Here is a 19,447-nt window from a genome sequence, read left to right as displayed (position 1 = left end):
AACTAGTACAGCCACTTTGGAAATCTATCTGGTGCTATCTCAGAAAAATGGGAATAGGGCTTCCTCAAGACCCAGCTATTCCACTCCTTGGAATATACCCAGAAGATGCTCCAGCACACAACAAGAAAATTTGCTCAACCATGTTCATAGCAGCCTTATTCATAATAGCCAGAACATGGAAACAGCCTAAGTGTCCCTCAGTAGAAGAGTGGATAAAGAAACTGTGGTACATATACACTATGGAATACTACTCAGCTATTAAAAACAAGGAATTCCCGAAATTTGTGGATAAATGGATTGAGCTAGAAACGATCATAATGAGTGAGTTAACCCAGAAGCAGAAAGAATCAAATGGTATATACTCACTTATATCTGCATACTAGCCCAAGGGGCATGTCCCACGAAAGCCTTCACTTACCAGGAAACTGGGACAGAGGGGAAGGCATCCTATTGGGACTCTAAATGAGAGACGCATGGGAGAACAGCAAAATAAAAGGATCCAGAGGGTCCTAGAAATCTACAAGTAGAACAATATGATAGGCAGATTTGGGCCCAGGGGTCCCGCTCAAACTAAGGCACCAGCCAAGGACAATACAGGAGGTAAACTATAAACACCTTCCCAGATCTAGCCAATGGTCAGAATATTCTCCACAGTTGAGTGGAGAATGTGATACGACTTTCTCACATACTCTGGTGCCTCACATTTGACCATGTCCCCTGGAGGGGGAGACCTGGTGGCACTCAGAGGAAGGACAGCAAGTAGCCAAGAAGAGACTTGATACCCTATGAGAATATATAGGGGGACGTAATCCCCCGCAGGAACAGTCATAGGGGAGGGGAATAATGGGAGAATGGGGGGGGGGAGGAATGGGAGGATACAAGGGATGGGATAAACATTGAGATGTAACAAGAATAAATTAATAAAAAAAAAAAAAATTCAACATTCAAAAAAAAAAAAAAAAAAAAAAAAAAAAAAAAAAAAAAAAAAAACAAAAGCAGTAGCCACAGCTCTCTCTCTGGTTACAATAGCCATTCTCCCATTATCACAGTAGTTTAAAGGGCTGCAGCAGTATGTCAAAGGATTTCAATTTTAAAAAGTTAAGAAAGGCCTTCAGGAGATGGTGAGGCTTCTTTCATCTTGTCTGGATAGAAGTCTGATTTGTTCCTGAATGTTCTGGGGTAGAGAGACTAGAAGAAAGCACAGGATGTGGAGATCTGCTCAGTACACACACACACACACACACACACACACACACACACACACACACACCTTTACATTCTGTTTGCAGCTTCCCTTCCCTCCTCTCCTCCTACTCTCTCCCTCTCTCCTCCCCTTCTCCCCATCCACCCATTCTCTTCAAAAAAAGGGAGGCCTCCTATGGATATTAACCTGCCTTGGCATATCAAGTTGCAGTAAGATTAGGCACATCTTTTCTACTGAGGCTGGACAAAGGAGCCCAGTTAGGGGAAAGGGATCCAAGGGCAGGCAGTGTAGTCAGAGGCAGCCCTGCTTCCACTGTTAGGAGACCCACACGAAGACCAAGCTGCACAACTGTTACATATGTGCAGAGGGCCCAGGTCTGTCCCATGCATGCTCTCTGGTTGGCCTTTCAGTCTCTATGAGCCCCTATGGGCCAGGTTAGTTGATTCTATAGGTTTTCTGCTGGTGTCCCTAGCCCCTCTAGCCCCTTCAGTCTTTCCTACAGGAAGCCCACCCCTGCCATTATTAATGATACTCTGCTATACTTGCAGACAGGCGTCTAGCACACTGTTTTCTGAGAGGCTTCGCCTAGCAACTGATGGAAACTGATGCAGAGATCCACAGCCAAACATTAGGTGGAGCTTGATCTATCTTTCTTTCTTTTTCATCTTTCCTATTCAACTCCTTCCAGTGGTCTTTGTTTCCTCCATCTCTAGGACCACAGCTGGAGCTCTGAGTTTGGCCTTTGGGACACTCATCCCATCCATTTTATTTTCATCTCTCCTTGATGGTCCTTCCTCCAAGGGCTGAGCCAGAACTACTTTCCCGCCACCACTTGTCAGGGACAGCTGCTCTGTGTCTAAGTTCTGAGATTGAGCAGGAGGATTAGAGCTTCACTTTGCCCACACATTCTTCTGGGGTGGAAGGGCTGCCATTACTTTTAGAAGCTGATCAAGTTAGGAGGTTTAGAGGTTGGAGAGCGACAGTCTTCTTCTTTATCGAGTATGTAATTTCCTAGATATTGCTCACTCTCTCTCCTTCATGTATCCTGGTCTGATATACTTCTGCCAGATGTTGCTAAGACCCCAGTCTGTGATGACTCACTTCCTGTCCTTGACCCTGCTCTTTCTTGAGTTTCTTCACTTTGTCAAGTTGGGCGTCTCCCCCAAGGCCAGCAGTCTAGTTTTGGCTCACCCAGCTGATGCTGCAATTTCCCTTTTCCTTCTGTAGCCACAATTCTACTTCTCTTTCTCTGGTAGCTGTGTCAACAGGCTTTGTTCCTCCAAAGATAGAAGCGTCTCAACTGGACTGGGAGGTGCTAGCATAGGAATCATCTTTCTTAGAAGCATTCCGAGGCTTTGGATTCACTTTGGGTCTTTGGGTTGGGGATATTGTGGTTGGTGGGCTCTGTCATCATGCCAACAATCATCCTGAGAGTTATTATCCCTGGTGGTCCATGATCAATTATCCTGTCTGTCATACAGGTCTTCATAGCGGTCCCCACCTCCTCTATAGTCACCATTCCTATGGTACCCACTTCCAAATGCTCTTCTGCCACAACCTATCCTGGAGTCATGGCCTCGGCCGTAGTCTCTGCTGACTTGGTCATCATAGCAATCTTTACCCTAGTAGCAATCCATGTCTCCCTGTGGGTCATCCCGATAGCAGTCCAGATATCCATTCTGATACCTGTCTGAATCATAAGGATCTTGATACTTGTCTCCAAAGTTATCATCACCTCTTCTAGGAGGGTAGTCATCAAAGCTGTGTGTGGCAGGACAGGCCCTCCAGTCTGTGTCTCTATTGTTAGAATCCCGATTTCTATCTCAACCAAAAGAACAATCATCCCTGCCTTTATTCTGTGCTTGATAAACAACATCCATCCACTCCAATCCTCCTGTTACCTAGAGATTGGTCACAGAGATTAAGAGAACTGAGCTGAGAATCCAGGTTCTCAAATTCCATATAGTCAAAACCTTTCATCCTGTCTGGATTGCTCTGTTTATGTATGGCACTGATATTTCATCCTCTAAAGACTCCCTTAATGGAGTCTTCTGTCACATTAGAGGGCAGATTCCCTAGGAAAGCAGTGTAGGGTGGCAATTTGGGAAGATGGCTCCAGTTGATATTGCCTCCTGAGCTGTGGAAAGGATGGAATGGTCATTTGGAGGTGCACTATACACATCCTATACACATCATACTATCCCAAGCTCTTGACACATCTACTTACAGCAATCTGTTTCATCAGCCCAGCTGATGGACATAAGTGCTTCCTCTATCCATCCTCAGCCGGAAAGTCTGTTAGAGATATGATCTTCCTCTTCACATCCTCCTCCTCTTCCTTCATCTTTTTTTTTTCCAGGACACAAGGGTTCTCTGTGTAGCCTTGGCTGTCCTGGCTGGCATTAAACTCACAGTTATCTGCCTGCCTCTGCCTCTCAAGTGCTGGGATTAAAGGCGTGTGCCACCATGCCCAGCTTCCATCTCCTTTTTGTTGAGGCTTCCATATTAGGCATAAGAGAGAGAATGCAAAGATTGTTAAAAATTAGCAAAGCTTTTAAAAGTTGGTTTTCAAAGTAATGGGTTTATTATGGCATTTTGATACATATGTATTAATTTACTTTACATACTTTTTTCTGGTTTTTCAAAACAGGGCTTCTCTGTGTAACCACCTAGGCTTTCCTAGAACTGGCTTTGTATACTAGGTTGGCCTCAAACTCAGATATCCACCTGCCTCTGCCTTCTGAGTGCTGGAATTAAAGGTGTGTGCCACCACCATCCGGCTACATGTTTTATTTTATGTTATCCTTTCCTATTGCCATCCCCCCTGCCTAGTTTTTTTCTGATACATTCCTCCCTTTGTGAAGTGCCCCCCAACATATATTCCATCACTCTCTCATTCTTTTTCTTCCTTTAAGATCTTTTCTTTTTCTCATGATCCTCTTAATAGTTTCTGCATGCAAGATTCTGCATGTAAGGGAAGACAATATTTGGCTTTCTGAGTCTAGTTCCTTTCACTTCACATAATGATTGCTAGTTCCATCCATTTTCTGCAAATGTCACAGTTTCATTTTATTTTTTGTGGAATAAAATTCTATTGTATATACATGTCAAAATGTAGTGTATCCATTCATCTGTCAACAAATATCTAGAATGGCTCCATTTCCTAGGTATTGTAAACAGTACAACAAATAAACATAATTGTGCAAGTATCTCTATGGTAATATCAACTTAGAGTCCTTTGAGCATATAGGATATAGTTATACCACATTGTAGGTCTATTTTTTTAATTTTTTTAGTTTTGTGAGAAATCTCCACACTTATTTCCATAGTGGCTATGATGGTTACTCTTCATTACCAAATACACTGTATTTAGAATCATGGCAGAACACAAGTCTTGGTGTCTAGGAGGGTATTGCCAAAAAGGTTTAACTGAGCAGGAAAGACTTTACCCAGAATGTGGGATGTAGCCATACCTTTTATTATGTATTTTAATGTGGTTTCTTATGTTTCTACCTCCTTTCCACCAATCTCCCAACACTAAGAAGGTTAGTGGGGAGAGGGGGCAGAGTTCTCTTTAGCTACTTCCGGCTGGTTAGGGTTCTTTGGGGAAATACCAATCTCAGCTGTCAAGATATTTAGCAGTCCAACAAACCCGCAAACAGCAAACAAACTAGCAGCCTTCTTCTCCAAGGAGATCTCTCTGTCTCTTTCTGTCTGTCTGTCTGTCTGTCTCTCTCTCTCTTTCTCTCTCTCTGAGTGTCCCTTAAAGCATCCTCTTTCTTTTTCTCTCTCTGGGCTTTGATATCTATACCCTCTTGGAGTCCTTAGAATTAAACTATCTGCTGCTAACAAAGACTATGTCCCTCTCCGAGCCACAGGAAGCAATTGCCAGCTGCAGACAAACTAAAAGTGGCCCCATATCCCACACTTGGGATTAAAACAAAAAATTTACATAGCATGACTGAGTTTTTAAAGAAACCAAAACTACTATAATGGAAGGCACTAACTCAACGGGCTGGACTGCATGGTCCTGAACTGAAAGAAAAATGAGAAACTAGGGGTAGCGGTAAAGCTCAATTGAGAGAGTATTGGCGCAGTATGCACAGTCACATACAACCAGGCATACTGTAATACCAGCTCATGGGATGTAGAGGCTGGAAGATCAGAAGTTCAAGGTCATCCCTGAGTACATATTGAATGTAAGGACAGCCTAGGCTGCATGAAACTTCATCTCAAAGAAAAGAGAAAAGAAGCAGGGGAGGCGGGACCAAGGTGAGCAGCAGCATTCACCTGTACCTGGTTCTTGATTGTACACACGGTGGAACCAGCTTCCTCACTCTCCAGCTGTCCTTCTGTCTTCCCTGCTAGGAGAGACTAGCTACCCTCAAACTGCAAGACAAATCAATGCCTTTGTCAATTTCCTCTTGTCAGACATTTTGTCACAATACAAAAATTAACTAAAACAGAAAATTAATCCTGAGTGTAAGTATTGTTTTAATTTCCTCAGACAAGGGGATGAGATAAGGACCATATCCAAGCTGTTGGAATACATGTCTTGGGATTAGCCCAGAGTGTTTTTATCTAACTATCCCTAAGCCTAGGCCGGAAAACTTCTAGACTCTGTACAATTTAATATTCTGCAAGTCTGGACCTTAAAAGTTTCAGCTTCCAGCCTCTGTCTGCTAACCTAGGCCTAGAATGTCTTCATCCTCTATGACTTAGCACTGCATGAGCCCACACCCTTTCTAGTTCTTTCTAAACTCTCTTTGGCTGGTTCAAACCATCTGTTCTGGCTCAAAACTCCTCTCCAAGCTGACTTATACAAACTGCCTTCTCTCCACTTCTCACTGAGTTGCTCTACTTAGAAAAACTGCTTCTGAACTCCACAAACTGAACTGCACTGAGTGCACTGACTGCAGGAGCTACACAGAACTACACAAACTTAACTGAGCTCAAGTGCACTCAACTGAACTGCATCAAACTGAACTCCCTCCTCTCTCCCTGCAATGCTGTTAAGTAGCCTCTCTTTGCTGTCTGTTCTCATAAGAGTAAGGTTTATCACATCTCCAACTCATTCTGTCAGATCTTTCTCTGATTTAGCACTTTGTCAGCCCCTCAAGTAGAAGTTTTGGATTAAAGGTGTATACTAAGGGTGTGCCTGTATTCCAGCTGGATCACACAGACCTAGGTCTTTGGATGTGATCACTTGCTAAAGTAGTCATGGTGCTGGCTTAAAATTCCTCTACACCTGAGGAGTTGGGGGCACTATATGACAAACATATGAAGCATGCAGGCTTTTGAAACTTGTTTACCAGAGGAATGTGGAAAAGTCAAAACTTTGAGGTTAGAAAAGACCTAAAGCACTGTAAACAGAGCTTAATTCGCTATTATGGTGGGGATGTGGAAGACTAGCATACTGATTGAAATGTAGCTAGTATGGGGCTGGCTTATAAGGCTTCAGACAGAAACAAGTTCTTATCAGAAACTTGGCTAGAGACTACTTGTATGAAATTCTGGCAAGGAGCCTGGCTGCATTCTATCCATGTCCTGAGAATTTGAGTCCAGGTGAATTAAAAAGTCATGAACTAATTTATTTGGCAGAGGAAATTTAAAGAAAGAATAGCATCCAAGCTGTGGCATGATTCCTGTCTATCACGCTTATCCAGGTCAATAGTGAAAAGGAATAAGTAAAGCAAACAGATATAGAACCATTCCTCTGGCCCCCAAACACAGTAGGTCACAGTAGCGTATAATAATATAGTTGTACCATTGCATATTCAAATGTAATTAGCTTCTTTATTAGAAATTTGCCATGGGGCTGGAGAGATGGCTCAGAGGTTAAGAGCACTGGCTGTTCTTCCAGAGTACCTGGGTTCAACTCCAAGCACCCTCATGGCAGCTCAGTCTGTCACTCTAGTTAAAATAAAAATAAATAAATGGTGCATGTGTTTAATCCCAGCACTCAGGAGGCAGAGGCAGGTGGATCTTTGTGAGTTTGAGGCCAGCCTGGTCTACAAAGTGAGTCATGGCTATATAAAGTGCTAACAATAAGAAATGAATGAGTGCTTATCCCTAACAAGGCACTTATATCAACTCTTCTAAGGCTCAGGGAACATTGTGCAAGAGGTAACAAAAAGAAGGTAAGAGAAGGAATAAAACTAATTACCTGAGTAGGCAGGAAGTGCAAGTTAGCAGCTTCCCAAATGAGAAGATGACAGAGACAGTTTGTTGCCCAAAACTCTCTATAACTTTGGAGCATCATCCTCAGCCTTCTGGCCCAATATATCTGACAGACACATTTGTGAGACAGGAACTATTGAGGACTTGCTTACTCTATCTTGGCAGAGTTTGGTTGTGGACTCTGCCTGTATCCAAGCTTTCCCTTTTTTAGGCAGAATGCTGTCTGTGTCATAAACAAGGACATTTTGCCCAGTGGCTTGTTTGCCACATTTAAAGCCATCTTCATAAGGAGGTTCTTTGATGCTCATCATCCTCTTTGAGGTAGGCTGGGTGTTACCAAGAGTTAACTTGTCTTGTTGTCAGTGAGTCTTTAAACTTATAAAAACATCTTTAAATGCCATATTATGTAGGTCTCTGAGGTTTTTGAAGGTCTTTCTCAAGTCTGTGATGGGGTTGAAGACCAGATAGTTTAGTTTTACAATTAAGCTTAGTTGTTTAGGAGTTAAAATGCTTTTAGGTCTGTATAGATGTTTTAAATTGATAGAGATGAGGTATGATAGATATTGATTTACATTGAGAACTTTAGACTCACCAAGATAGGAAAGACATTTTCTCCAAGATTGCCAAATATAAATAGCCAAAACACTATGACTGTAACATTTATATGATTCCTGATTGTTTCATGGTTCTTCTTGCTGTATGTAGTTTAATATATATATATATATATATATATATATATATATATATATATATATATATAAAGAATTAATTAAAAAATAAAAAAGAATGTAAAAGAAAATAGAGAGAAAGATCATGAAGTGTCATCTGCTGCACAAGACACAGCTATTACAATCACAGAGTCACATCAGCTACTATTATTATGTCTGCACAGGAATGGGCATATCAGCCTGGCAGTGGTGGTACACACCTTTAATCCCAGTACTTGGGAGGCAGAGGCTGGCGGATCTCCATGAGTTCAAGACTAGCCTGGTCTACAGAGTGAGTTACAGGCAGCCAGAGGTACACAGAGAAACCCTGTCTTGAAAAAACAAACAAACAAACAAACAAACAAACAAAAAGAATGGGCATATCAAATGTCAGATATTAATGTACGAAGGGCTTAGGGGCCCTATCCCTCACTACTGATCTACTTACTATGATAGATTCATGGAGGAAGGGAATCATTGCTTTTGATTGTGTCCCCACTGGCTCCAATTGATAATTTGAATGCAATGATCAACAGATGATCCTGTAAAACTAAACAGGTCACAAAACAACCCTAAAACCATTATGATGGAGAAACAATTAGTAATGGGGCAGGTTGTTTGATAGGAATGTGAGGGACATAAGAGAGCTGTAGGGAGAGAGTAACCAGCTGCATTGAATGTATGTATGAAATTGTACACGAACAAACTTAATAAAAAGCGTGTTCTTTTGCCCACTGCATCTTCAGCACTTGTGTTCTTTCTAAGCCTGCTTTTTCTCTGTCTGTACCTCCATGGTCTCACTTTGTTGCCTGGGCTGGACATAGATTTGTGACCCTTCTTCCACAGCATAGAAATATTAGGTTTACAAAAGACTCACACCATCACAGCCTTTCCTTAATAGATTTTATTTTGTAAGGCAGCTTTAAATTTGTAGAAAAACAGCAGAAAATCTAGAGCATTCTCATAGTCCTGTCACATATAAACCAGTATATATTTTTTTCTATATTTTAACAGCTTGAATTACCATGACATTTTAATAGATGAAACACCATTAATATATTAACTAAATCTCTCAGTGTACATTAGGGTTCATTTTGTGCTGTGCAGTTCTATAGGTTTTGCCAAATGCATATTGACCATTACAGTAGCATATAGAATAGTTTCACTAATCTAATTGTACTCTATGCTTGCTTTTTGCTTTCTGCTGTTGTGGTAAGCATTGTAAAAAAAAGCAACTTGGGGAAAAAAGGGTTTTGTTTTTTTTTTGTTGTTGTTGTTTTTTGTTTTTTAGCTCACATTTTCTGGTCATCCTTGAGGGAAGCCAAGGCAAGATCCTGGAGGGAGGCTATGAAGGAATGCTACTTATGAGCTTGCTCTCTATGGCTTGCTCACCTTGTGTTCTTAAAGCACCCAGAACTACCCTTCCAGAGATGGCACCTCCCCCACTAGCCTGGGCCTTCTCATATCAGTCATTAATAAAATTAAATGCCGTACAGACTTAGTTACAGGCAATTTGATGGAAGCATTTTCTCATTTGAGGTTCATTTTACAGGTGACTCTAACATAGATCAACTTGATGACTACCACCCCACCCCCAACAATAAAACAACAAGCTAACCAGTATATGTTTGGTGCTCTCTGACGCCAGAAGGAGTCAAATCTGTTGGCTCTGTTTCTTAATAATTAAACTTTATTATACAACCCAACTAGCTTACACAAGAAGGAAAAAAGGTTAAAGGGACAAAAGAGTGAACCTTCCGGTATCCGTTCAACAGGACGGGTTCTTAGGTGTCTCTCTGGCTGGCGTGCTGGTCCAGCTGGTCCGCTGCTCCACACGCGCTCCAGCCCAGGCTGAACTTGTTGTTCTCTCCCCACCTGCCTCAGTCACATGGGAAGGGCGGTCTCCTTCTCCCGTTGAGGGTCAATTAGAAAAACAATAGCCCAGTTGTGGTTCCCAGGTCTGCTTCCTGAATTCCAGGCCCAAGATGGCTCCACTCAGTCTGTCACAAGGTATTCATGGGGTGCCCCAAGGGTAAAGCCCCCCAAGATTGCTTCCACCTGTGACAAAGCTTAATCCTTCCCACACAGATCCCCCTGGAAATGGACTTTTGGATAGTTATGATTTGATATACGAATGGTGGGAACCAAAGTCAGTTTCTCTGGAAGAGCAGTAAGTAATCTTAACCATGAAGGCATATCTCCAGCCCCTTATTTTATTGTTCACCTATTATCAAGTTTCCTTCTAGCTCTTTGTATGTCATTCATTTTGACTGGCCCTCCCCCTCACTCCTTCTTCTCCTCATCTTCTTCTACTTTTCTATCCAGCTGGTGCCCTCTTCTGGCATGCAGTTGTACATTCAGATACAGCATTGTATACATAATAAATAAAGAAATCTTAAAGAAAGAACCTTCCACATTGATTTCTGTTTTCTTTCTTTTTCTCCTCTCTCTCTCTCTCTCTCTCTCTCTCTCTCTCTCTCTCTCTCTCTCTCTCTCTCTCTCTCTCTCTCTCTCTCTCTCCTCTCTCTCTCTGTTTTGTTTTTTCAAGACAGGTTTCTCTCTGTAACAAGTCCTGGCTGTTCTAGACTCACTTTGTAGACCAGGCTGGTCTCACTCAAACTCACTGAAATCCAGTTGCCTCTGCCTCTTAAGTGTTGGGATTAAAGACATGTGCTGTCACCACCACCAGACTGCTATCAATTTTTTCTTGATGATAACAGTAGGCAATTATTTTTTCTGATACATAAATTTATCCTTGGTAAGATGAGTGCCTGAAGAAGCTGAAAATTTTCATGTACTTATTGGCTTATTGGATATTTGTACTTCTTACTAGTTTTTTTTAGTTCACTTAAATTTTTAAAAAATTTTATTTATTATGTATACAGTCTACTGCCTTCATATACACATGCAGACCAGAAGAGGGCATCAGATCAATTTGTAGATGGTTGTGAGCCACCATGTGGTTGCTGGGAATTGAACTCAGGACTTCTGGAAGAGCAGCCGGTGCTCTTAACTTCTGAGCCATGTCTCCAACTCCTTGAATTTTTTTGATGTGACTCTTTTTACATATTTATTATGTTTTTAAACATATACATTTATGTTTTTACACATGAGTAAAATAAACTGCATACAACAGGAAGAACCACAAGACAATCAGGAATTATATAAATGCTACATTCATAATGATTTGGCTATTTGTATTTGGCAAACTTGAAGTAAACATCTTTCCTATCCTGATGGGTTTAAATTTCTGACTGGAGCTTTATATCTATCATATCTCATCTCTGTTAACCTAAAACATCTATCTTGATCTAAAAACATCTTAACGCCTAACCTACTAAGCTTAATTGAAAGACTAAACTATTTGGTCTTCAAACCCATCAGGGACTTGAGAAGGGATAAAACTTAAATGCCTGAGTGAATCAGGAGTGCAGGTTAGCAGCTTCCAGAATGAAAAAATGACTGGGACAGTTTACTGCCTGAACAGTCACCCAAAACCCTCTATAACATTGGAGCATCATCTTTAGTCCTCTGGCCCAGAATCTCTGAGAGACATGTTTGCGAAGCAGAATATTTTGCTGGAGAGATGGCTCAGCCATTAAAAAGCTAGGCTCACAACCAATCACTTGAATTTTTATCGATTGGTTTACTTGTGCTTTTTTCCATGGCCTGCTTACTATATAGACCAGTTAAGCCTATAAGTTACTGAAATATTCCTGTCTCTGTCTTCCATATCCTGGGATTAAAAGTGTGCTATGATACATAGCCAGTTTACGTGTTCTTGTTTGAAATTTAATGTTGTCCTTTTTTTTTTTTGCCTTTCTTAGTTTTTTATTTTTTGGGTTTTTGAGACAGGATTCACTTTTGTAGACGAGGCTGGCCTCAAAGTCACAGAGATTACCTGCCTCTGTGCAGGGATTAAAGGTGTGTGCCAACACTCCTGGACTGAAAATTAAGTGAGTGTTTTATATATTCTGGATATTTACTAATTGTTTGCTGGATGAACTACTGACAATTTTCTTTCTCCCATACTGTAGAATATCCTAATAACCTGATATTCTCAGTGTGGTTGTTTGAATAGCTTTGAATAAAAATGATCCCTTTAGGTCCATAGGGAGTGATACTATTAGGAGGTGTGGCCTTGTTAGAGAAGGTGTGGCTTTGCTGGAGGAAGTGTATCACTAGAATGTGAGGTCTCAGAAACTCAAGCTGCCTGTGGATCCAGATGTAGAACTCTCAGCTCCTTCTCCAGCACCATGTCTGTCTGAGTGCAGCCATGCTTCCTATCGCGACGATAATGAAATAAACCTGTGAAACTGTAAGCCAGCCCCAATAAAATTTTTTTCTTTATAAGAGTTGCTGTGGTCATGGTGTCTTTTCACAGGAATAGAAACCCTGACTAAGACACCTAGGCTTCTTGAGGCTTCAGAAAATCAAAACTTTATTATTGGTCTGTCTTGCAGAAGAGACTCAAAAAAGAAATCTTGTACCAAACAAAAGACTTGTATAATAAGAACTTTCAGATTCTAAAGGAAGAAATTGAAGAAGTCAGAAGATGGAAAGATCTCCCATCTTCATGGTTAATAGGATTGATATAATGAAAGTGGCTATCCTACCAAAAGCAATCTACAGATTCAGTGCAATCCCATCAAAAGTTGCAACATGATTCTTCATGTTGACAGAAAAGCCAAAAATGCATACTGGGGAAAAGACAACATCTTCAACAAATGGTGTTGGTGAAATGGGATAGCTGTACTCCAAATACTAAAAATAAACTCTTATCTATCACCCTGAACTAAAATTCAACTCAACTCAAACTGGATTAAAGACCTCAACATAAGGCCAGGAACCCTGAATCTAGGCTTGAACTCATTGGCAAAAGGAAAGACTTAATATGCTTGATATCAATAGCACAGGCATTAGAAAGATTAAATGGGAAGACTGGTGGGAGAGAAGGAAAGACTATAGGGAGGGACAACTAACTCTAAAAAAGCCCTTGAAAAACCATATGGAAACCCCTTACCGTAGAGACTTCCTAAAATATACACATATGTAAAAGGAATTTAAATGCAGTTTTCGTATAATGAGTGACACAATGCCCCCAACTAGACATTGTATGCCACCAAGTAAAACCCCCAATACCAGGAATGGGTTACATCTATTTGAGTCATTGGTAAATAGGCTTTCATATAACTCCAAACATCATAGGCTATTGCCAAGGTTATTTGTTACCCTCCAAAACTTAACATTAAAGTTCTATTGCTAGTAAGATTATTTACTTATGTTATGAAACCTGGAGAAATTGAGTTGTTGCCCAACTAGAAGCATCACCATCACCTAATAGTGGTTATTGTCTAGCAGGTATTTTGTACACTCACAGAGGAAAAATCATTATTATCTAGCTATATACTTTTCAACCTACAATTGCAGCCTGGCTTCATGATAGACTGGTGCCAGAGTGACAGAAATACTATGGGAGTAACCAACCACTTTTTAAAAATTAAAATTAGGGCCCATTCCGTGAGATGGAATCCATACCCAGCACTGCTAAAGTGGGCAAGAACCTGAGACTAGATTGGTGGCGGGCCCTTGGGGAAAAACTACTACTACTCTTCTCATTGAAAGCTGGTAAGGTAACACATATCATCAACCACTGAGTAATACTGTTGAATTTTCTCTACTAGGAGCCTGTATATCATTTTCAGTTATTATCAAAGCTAACTAGCAGGAAGGAAGCTTCCAGTTCAGTTCCAGATTGTATGTCTTACAACTAAAGTCACACAAAAATTGTTTGCATTAAATTTAGATGTCTAAGATGATGCTATCATAGCTCCCACTATTTTGAAACAAGAAGCTATACAACACCAAAAAGAAAGACAGAAAAAATAACTAAGAAATAAAAGCCAGACCCACAAAACTACATATTGCATATTTTTATTTTTTAACTTTAATTTATGTGCATTGGTGTGAGGCTGTAAGATCTTGGAGTTACAGACAGTTGTGAGCTGCCATGTGGGTGCTGGGAATTGAACCCTGGTCCTTTGGAAGAGTAGGCAGTGCTCTCAACCACTGAGCTATCTCTCCAGCCCCAGCATATTTTTTTATATATGAAATGTGTGTGTGTTTGTTTTTGTTTTAACAAATACATTTATATTATTACACATGAATAAAATAAACTACATACAGCAGGGAGAACCATGAGACAATCATGAGTTCTATAAATGTTACATCCATAGTGATTTGGCTATTTGTATTTGTCCAGCTTGAAGTAAACATCTTTCCTGTCTTGTTGGGTCTAAATTTCTGAATGAAATTCAATATCTATTCTATCTCAACTCTAATAACTTAACTTCTTTATCTTAATCTGAAGAAATCTTATCCCCTAACGAACTAAACTTGATTATTAAACTAAACTATCTGGTCTTCATCCCCATCAGATACTTAAGAAGGAATAAAACTTAAATGCCTGAGTGAACCGGTAGTGCTGGTTAGCAACTTTGAAAATGAAAAAGTGACTGAGACAGTTTACTGCCTGAACAGTCACTCAACACTCTCTGTAATGTTGGAGCCTCATCTTCAGCTTTCTAGCCCAATATCTCTGCCAGACTTATTCAAGAGGCAGGAACTATTGAAGACTTGCTTACTCCGTCTTGGCAGAGTTTAGCCGTTGACTCTGCCTGCATCTAAGCTTGCCCATTTTGAGGTAGAGTTCTGTCTGTGGCAGAAAAGAGGACATTTTGCCCAGTGGCTTGTTTGCCACATTTGATGCCAATTCCCTAAGGAGGTTCTTTGATGCTCATCATCATCTTTGAGGTCAGCTGGGTGTTGTCAGGAGTTAACTTGTCTGTTGTCAAAGAATCTTGAGAATAATAAAACATTTTTAAATGCCATATTCTGTGGGTCTCTGAGGCTTTTGAAGACCTTATTTAACTATTTTACTTTATATATCTATAGACTCATATCTATCTGTTAGACTTCAGATATATATTCTTGTGCTAAATCAGACTAGTATTTGACATGATCATGATTTGCATTAATATATAAAATTCTACGCTAATGACTTAGAGATAACCTTCTTTGTGAGTAACATTAAGGCCTTGAGTTAAGGAGTAGGTTCAATCATCTACCTTTTGTTCTATCCTCCCTCTGTATTCCACATCCCCTTTCTTTTCAGCTTCTATCTCCTTACTTACAGATGAAAGATAAAGAGAGACATCCCTGAGTTCAGCCTAGTTTTCTCTCTGTATAAGACCAATAATAACTTATAATCACCTCCCAATGAAAATAAGAATTTGTAGACCAAGAGAGCAAACAGAAACCTACCCAATCCCCTTAGAGGGAATGGGATGTCATTCTCTTAAGGCTTCTTTAGGTTGAATTGGGGTATATAATACCTTAGAAGGGGCCCCAAAATTGGGGAAAATAGTTAAGCAAGTCAAGGATTGCATTTGTGGTCCAGTTTCTAAATGTTAAGAGATTCCAGGCTTGATAGGAGTCCTGTGAGGGACAGATGTAAATGCTGGACTAAATGGGATCAGAAGCTTTCTACAGCGCTGTCCTGGAAGCTGGCCATTTCTGATGGGTAACAGCAACGGAGGCATCTGGGGCTGGAGCAAGGAGGATGCAGGATGTCAGTGTCCAGCATGCTGAGAGGAACAAATCCTGTCAGGTCTGATCCAGCATCAATGTCTGGTTCTTTTGTTCTGATAATAATTTCTCACAAGCATTATACAGTTCTAACACTATAATTGTATGAGGTGTGCAGGATGTACAGAGCAATTAAGGCTGGCTCTCTGCTTATTGTATGATCAGAAGTAAGACATCTGCAAGTCTTCCTTTGTGCCATACTAAGAATGACCTCTAGTAATAAGTCACAAAGAATCTCTGGCCAACATGAATCCTCTATATGTATTTACATTTATATCTCTGCCAGTCTCAGAGCTATTCCCATGTAGTGGGATTAGCAATATAAATTACTTGCTTGTTCAGCAGTTTGAATTATTTACATGCCAATTCCACCCCTCCCTCATCATCTCCCAATCCCATCCCCTCTCTCCTTCCCTTTCCCTCCCTCCCCTAGTCCTCAGAAAGGGGAGCCCTCCTTCCCTAACATCTGCCCTCAGCTAATCTAGTGTCCCCTGTACTACATTTAACCTCTTCCTCTGTGGCCTGGCAACCACCCTACACTCTCAGCACTCTACCCAGTATCCAGCTTCGAGTCTCTGTAACCACCCCTATCTCCTATGGGGCTAAAATTCACATATAAGTGAGTATATACCATGCATGTCTTTTTGGGTCTGGGTTATCTCACTTAGGATGATCATTTCTAATTCCATCCATTTGCCTGCAAAATTCTAGATTTCCTTGTTTTTAATAGCTGAGTAGTATAGAAGTACCACAGTTTCTTTATCCATTCTTTGGTTGAAGGACATCTAGGTTGTTTCCAGATTCTGGCTATTACAAATAAAGCTGCTATGAACATAGTTGAGCAAATGTCCTTTTTGTATGGTGGAGCATCTTTCGGGTATATTCCCAGGAATGGTATGGCTGGGTCCTGAGGTAGAGTTATTCCCAATTTCCTGAGAAAGCACCAGATTGATTTCCAAAGTGGTTGTACAAGTTTGCATTCCCACTGGCAATGGAGAAATGTTCCCCTTTCTCCACATCCTTGCCAACATGTGCTGTCACCTGAGTTTTTTTTATCTTAAGCCATTCAGATAGGTGTAAGATGGAATCTTAGAGCCGTTTTGATTTGCATTTCCTTGATAACTAGAGATGTTGAACATGTCTTTAAGTGTTTCTCAGCGATTTGATATTCCTCTGTTAAGAATTCTCTGTATTTCATTCTTAATTGTATTATTTGGTTTGGTGGTGTTTAATTTATTGAATTCTTTATATATTTTGGATATTAGCCCTTTGTCAGATGTAGTGTTGGTGAAGATCTTTTCCCAGTCTGTAGGCTGTCATTTTATTCTGTTGACAGTGTCTTTTGCCTTACAGAAGTTTTTTAGTTTCGTAAGGTCCCATTTATTAATGGTTGATCTTAGGACCTGAGACATTAGTGTTCTGTTCAGTAAGTTGTCTCTTGTGCCAATGAGCTCAGCGTTCTTCCCCACTTTTTGTTCTAACCAATTTAGTGTGTCTGGTTTTATGTTGAGGTCTTTAATCCATTTATACTTGAGGTTTGTTCAGGGTGATAGATATGGATCTATTTGCATTTTCTACATGTAGCCATCCAGTTAGACCAGCACCACTTGTTGAAGATGCTGTCTTTTTTCCATTGTATGGATTTGGCTTCTTTGTCCATAGGTGTGTGGATTTATTTCTGGTTCTTCAATTTGACTCCATTGATCAACCAGCTTATTTCTATGCCAGTACCATGCTGTTTTTAATTGCTGTTGCTCTATATTACAGCTTGTGATCTGGGATGGAGATTCCTCCAGAAGATCTTTTATTATACAGAAATGTTTTAGCTATTCTGGGTTTTTTGTTTTTCCATATGAATTTGAGAATTGATCATTCAAGGTCAGTAAAGAATTGTGTGAGTATTTTTTATGGGAATTGCATTGAATCTGTAGATTACTTTTGGTAAGACAGCCATTTTTACTATGTTGAGGCTCTAATCCATGGGCACTGGAAATCTTTTCATCTTCTGAAATCTTCAATTTCTTTTTTTCAGAGATTTGAAGTTTTTTTCATACAATTCTTTTACTTTCTTGGTTAGAGTTATACCAAGATACTTTATATTATTTGTGGCCAAGTATGTGATCAATTTTGGAGAATTTTCCATGAGGTGCTGAAAAGAATGTATATTCTTTTGTGTTTGGGTGAAATGTTCTGTAGATATCAGTTAGGTTCATCTGTTTCATGATGTTTATTAGTTTCCTTGTTTTGCCATTTAGTTTTTGTCTTGATGATCTTTCTATTGGGGAAAGTGGGGTGTTGAAATCTCCCACTATTAATGTGTGGGGTTCAATGTGTGGCTTAAGTTTTAGTTACATTTCTTTTACAAATGTGGGTGCTCCTGCATTTGGGGCATAGATGTTCAGAATTGAGACATCATCTTGGCATATTTTTCCTTTGATGAGGATGTAGTCACCTTCCCCATCTCTTTTGTTTAGTTTTGGTTGGAAGTCTGTTTTGTCATATACTACAATGGCTACTCCAACTTGCTTCTTGGGTCCATTTGCTTGGAATACAGTTTTCCAACCTTTACTCTGAGGTAATGTTTATCTTTATTGCTGAGATGTATCTCTCTTTTTTTTTCTTTTTTCATTTTTTGGTTTTTTGAGACAGAGTTTCTCTGTGTAGCCTTGGCTGTCCTGGACTTGCTGTGTAGACCAGGCTGGCCTCGAACTCACAGCAATCTGCCTGCCTCTGCCTCTGCTGGGATTAAAGGCATGTGCCACCACGCCTGGCTGAGATGTTTTTCTTATATGCAGAAGAATAATGGATCCTGTTTTCACATCCATTATGTCAGCCTATGTCTTTTTACTGGGGAATTGAGGCCATTGATGTTGAGATGTTAATGACCAGTAATTGTTAGTTCCTTTTGTTTTGATGTTGGTGGTGGTAGAGTATGTGTGTTTCTGTGTTTTGGACTTGTGGATGTGGAGTTATTTATTTCCTGTGTTTTTCTGGGTATAGTTAGCCTTCTTGGGTTGGAGTTTTCCTTCTAGTACCTTCTGTAGGTTTGGATTTGTGCTTAGATACTGATTAAACTTGGTTTTGTCATGGATTATCTTGTTTTCACCATCTATGGTGATTGAAAGTTTTGCTGGGTATAGTAGTCTGGGTTGGCATCTGTGGTCTCTTAATGTTTTCATGACTTCTGTCCAGGCCCTTCTAGCTTTCATAGTCTCTGTTGAGAAGTCAAGTGTAATTCTGATGGGCTTGCCCTTATATGTGACTTGACTTTCTTCTCTTGCAGCTTTTAATATTCTTTCTTTGTTCTGTACATTTAATGCATTGATTATTATGTTGCAGGAGGATTTTCCTTTCTGATTTAATCTATTTGGACTTCTGTAGTCTTCTTGTATGTTAATGGGATTTTTTTTTTCCTTTAGGTTGGGGAAGTTTTCTTCTATGATTTGGTTGAATATGTTTTCTGGGCCTTGGAGTTTGGAGTCTTCTTCTATTCCTATTATTCTTAGGTTTGGGTCTTTTTATAGTGTTCCATATTTCTTGGGTGTTTTGTGTCAGGAATTTTTTACTTTTAATATTTTCTTGAATGATGTACCGATAACTTCAATTGAATCTTCCACGCTTGAGATTCTCTCTTGCATCTCTTGTATTCAGTTTGCATGGCTTGTGTCTGTAGTTCCTGTTCTCTTCCCTATGTTTTCCAACTGTAAGA

The 19,447-nt window shown here is 40.1% G+C and overlaps 1 pseudogene; it reads right to left on the bottom strand.

Annotated features, from left to right (window-relative positions):
• Nucleotides 1-1,858: 1,858 nt before the first annotated feature.
• On the bottom strand, nt 1,859-3,548 carry LOC127185262 (eukaryotic translation initiation factor 4B-like; annotated as a pseudogene).
• Between the last annotated feature and the right edge of the window lie 15,899 nt (nt 3,549-19,447).

The sequence above is a fragment of the Acomys russatus genome, chromosome X, assembly GCF_903995435.1.
Source record: "Acomys russatus chromosome X, mAcoRus1.1, whole genome shotgun sequence".
Classification (NCBI taxonomy): Eukaryota; Metazoa; Chordata; class Mammalia; order Rodentia; family Muridae; genus Acomys; species Acomys russatus.
This window is presented reverse-complemented; position numbering and strand designations above follow the sequence as displayed.